The 3,605-nt window shown below is 42.9% G+C and overlaps 1 protein-coding gene across 9 annotated transcripts in view; it reads left to right on the top strand.

Annotated features, from left to right (window-relative positions):
* Positions 1-3,605, top strand: part of YEATS2 (YEATS domain containing 2) — a 101,471-nt gene that overhangs the window by 45,379 nt on the left and 52,487 nt on the right. The gene's annotated exons all lie outside the window — the stretch shown is intronic.

The raw sequence follows: 3,605 nt of genomic DNA, 5'->3' as shown, positions 1-3,605 counted from the left end.
AACCTCTGCCTCCCAGGTTCAGGCGATTCTCCTACCTCAGCCTCCTGAGTAGCTGGGACTACAGGGACGCACCACCATGCCCAGCTAATTTTTATATTTTTAGTAGAGATGGGGTTTCTCCGTGTTGGCCAGGCTGGTCTCAAACTCCTGACCTCAGATGATGTGCCCGCCTCGTCCTCCCAAAGTGCCGAGATTACAGGTGTAGGCACTGCATCTGGCCAATCATTTATAATTAGGGCAAAATATTAGTGTTAGTTTTTTTTAAGTTTGTCTGTCTGTGTTAGTCCATTCTCAGACTGCTCTAAAGAACTACTGAAGACCGGGTAATCTATGAAGAAAAGAGGTTTAATTGACTCACAGTTCCACAGGCTTACTAGGAAACATGGGTTGGAGGCTTCAGGAAACTTAAAATCACAGTGAAAGGGTGAAGGGGAAGTGAACACCTTCTCATGGCAGGAGGAGAGAGAGTGTGAAGTGGGAAGTGCCACATACTTTTCAACCATCAGATCTCTTGAGAGCTCACTCACTATTATGAGAACAGCAGGGGGGAAATAGGCCCCATGATTTGATCACCTCCCACCAGGCCCTTCCTCCGATATGGGGGAGGGGTGGGATTACAGTTTGAGTTGAGATTTGAGTGGAGGCACAGCCAAACTGTATCACTTCTCTGCCTCATTTTTTGTTTGTTCTCTGTTTCTTTTTTTCTTTTCTTTTTTTTTTTTTTGAGACCGAGTGTCACACTGTTGCCAGCCTGGAGTGCAGTGGGTGATCTCGGCTCACTACAACCTCTGCCTCCCAGTTTCAAGCGATTCTCCCTGCCTCAGCCTCCTGAGTAGCTGGGGACTACAGGCACACACCGCTACGCCCAGCTATTTTTGTATTTTTAGTTTCACCCTATCAGTCAGGCTGCTCTTGAACTCCTGACCTCAGGCAATCCACCCACCTTGGCCTCCCAAAGTGCTGGGATTACAGGAGTGAGCCACTGCACCTGGCCTTCTCTTTTCTTTTCTTTTTCTAATTGAGAAACTCTGTCACCCAGCTTGGAGTGCATAATATAATCATGGCTCACTGCAACCTTGAATTCCTAGATTCCAGCGATTCTCCCTCCTCAGCCTCCAGATAGCTAGGACTACAGCCCTGCACTACCATGCCCAGCTAATTTTTAAATTTTTTTATAGAGACAGTGTCTCACTATGCTCACAGGCTGGTCTCGAACTCCTGGCTTCAAGCAGTCCTCTCACGTCAGCCTCCCAAAGCACCAGGATTATAAGCATGAGCCACTGCACCCAGCCTTGGTTCATGTACTTTTTAAAAATTGTGGTTAAAAAACGTGTAACACAAAATTTACCATCTTACCCATTTTTCAGTGCACAGTCTAGTGGTATTAAGTGCATTTATATTGTTGTGCAGCCATGACTGTAGTCCGTCTTTAGAACTGTTTTCATCTTGCAGAGCTGAAACTCTGTACCCATTAAACAATGACTCCCCGCTCCCCCCCCCCCCCCCCCGCCAGCCCTGGCAGCTGCTGGTCTACTTTCTGTCTCTATGAATGTGACTACTCTAGAATACCTCCTATAAATGGAATCATATAGTATGTGTCTTTTTGTGATTGCCTTATTTCACGTTGCATAATGTCCTCAGATTTCATCCATGTTGTAGCATATGTCGGAATTTCCTTCCTTTTTTAAATAATTTATTTTCATTTATTTGTTTTTGAGAAAGGGTCTTGCCCTGTCATCCAGGCTGGAGTGCAGTGGTGCAATCATGGCTGACTGCATCTTTGAACTCCCAGAGTCAGGTAATCTGTCCTCAGCCTGTCAAGTAGCTGGGACTATAGGCATATGCCACCACGACCAGCTAATTTATTTACTTATTTTTTGTAGAGACAGGGTCTTACTGTGTTGTCCAGGCTTGTCTTGAGCTCCTGGGCTCAAGCCATCCTCCTGCCTTGGCCTCCCAAAGTGTTGGGATTATAGGCCTGAGCCACTGTGCCCAGCCCCTCTTTTTTAGGCTTAATAGTATTGCATTGTATGTGTGTACCACATTTTATTTATCTGTTCATCTGCTGGTGGATGCTTGAGTTGCTTTCACCTTTTGGCTGTTGTTAATAGTGCTGCTATGAATGTGGGTGTACAGGTGTCTATTAAAATCCTTGTTTTCAGTTCTTTTGGGTATATACCCAGAAATAGAATGGGCTAGATCATATGGTCATTGCATTTTTAGAGGAAGCACTGCTGTATTTTTCATGGCAGCTGCACCATTTCACACTCCCACCAACAGTGCACTGGTGTTCCAGCTCCTCCGCATCTTCACTGGCATTTGTTAACTTTCTTTTGTTTTTAATTTATAGTAGCCATTCCCATGGTTGTGTTGTGATGCCTTGTGGTTTTGACCTGTGTTTCTGTAATCATTAGTGATACTGAGGATCCCTTCCTGTGCTCCTTGGCCATGTGTTTATCTTCTTTGGAGAAATGTCTATTCGAAGACATTTTTTAATTAGGTGGTTTGGTTTTTGTTGTTGTGGAGTCACGGGAGTTATTCATATATTCTGGATAGTAACCCCTTACCAGATAGATGAATTGCAAGTATTTACGTCCATTCCGTGATATATTTTTACCTTTTCACTCTGTTGATTGTGTCCGTTGATGCACAGAAGTTTTTAAGTTTGATGTAGTCCCATTTGTCTATTTTTTCTTTTGTTGCCTGTGCTTTTGGTGTCATATCCAAGAAACCATTACCAAATTCAGTATCATGAAGCTTTTCCCTTGTATTTTCTTCTAAGAGTTTTGTTTTAGCTTTTATGTTTTGGTCTTTGATCCATTCTGAGTTCATTTTGATATATAGTGTAAAGTAAGGTTCCAGTTGCATTCTTTTGGATGTGGATATCCAGTTTTCTTAGCACCATTTGCTGAAAATATTGTCTTTTCCCCCACTGAATGGTCTTGGAACCCTTGTCAAAGATCATCTGACCATGTATGTGAGGATTTAATCTATTCCACTGCTCTGTATGTCTGTTTTTATTCCATTGCTCTGTATGTTTCTTTTTATGCCAGCAGCATACTATTTTGATTACTATAGCTTTGTAATAAATTTTGAAATCAGGAGTCTGGGACCTCCAACTTTCTTGTTTACCTTCTTCCCCCTTTTTTGTATTCGTGATACAATGTCAGCAATTGCTATTTAATCAGAGTTTACCAATTAAATCTTACTCCGTCTAGAGAAATCTGCTGTGTTATATCAGAAGGTGCTTACTGAGCACTGATCCAGGTGCTGAGATTACAGAAATGAACAAGGTAGCTTCTTCCCTCAAAGAATCATATTGTTAGTGGCATTGAAAATGGGGAGGGCAGAGTAAACACAAAAGCAAAAAAAAATTATTTCAGTTTCAAATAAGTGCTATGAGGATGAGAGTAGCCAGTGGGTAAGGAAGTTGCTTATGTTTGGGTGGTTAGGGACGGTCTCTCTGCGAAGGTGATGCTTATGCTTGGGTGGTTAGGGACGGTCTCTCTGAGAAGGTGATGCTTATGCTTGGCTGGTTAGGGACGGTCTCTCTGAGAAGGTGATGCTTATGCTTGGGTGTTTAGGGATCATCTTTGAGAAGGTGA

Source organism: Sapajus apella, unplaced genomic scaffold, assembly GCF_009761245.1.
Source record: "Sapajus apella isolate SASKATOON/1434 unplaced genomic scaffold, GSC_monkey_1.0 scaffold38, whole genome shotgun sequence".
In the NCBI taxonomy this organism is placed as follows: Eukaryota; Metazoa; Chordata; class Mammalia; order Primates; family Cebidae; genus Sapajus; species Sapajus apella.
This window is presented reverse-complemented; position numbering and strand designations above follow the sequence as displayed.